We start from the raw sequence: 356 nt of genomic DNA, 5'->3' as shown, positions 1-356 counted from the left end.
GGAATGCAGGTTACTTGTGCGTTCCTATAGTCTCGTAAAGAGTAGACAGAGCCAGACGCTTCAGTTACCAAGCCTCCTCTCCTGTCGGACCGCTTCCAGTTGTGGTTCGGGAGGCAGACGCACCCTCCTCACACTTTAAGAGGTGAGGCTTAGAACGTTTCCTCTCTTGGATTAAAGCGTTATAGTTAGGGCTGGACTCAGGTGAGTCCCTGAACCTCTCTTAGTTATGCTGCCTTATAGGCCTTGCACTTTTATAGGGGATTTCCCATGATGCACTGAGCTCCTCTCTTCCTCCTCTCTCTTCTTCTGCACTCATTCATGTCCCCATTAATGCATTTACTAACTCACTTCTTCCC

Source organism: Morone saxatilis, unplaced genomic scaffold (assembly GCF_004916995.1).
Source record: "Morone saxatilis isolate NCDOM2014 unplaced genomic scaffold, NCSU_SB_2.0 Contig11, whole genome shotgun sequence".
NCBI classification, from domain to species: domain Eukaryota; kingdom Metazoa; phylum Chordata; class Actinopteri; family Moronidae; genus Morone; species Morone saxatilis.
Note: the sequence above shows the minus strand (reverse complement) of the source record.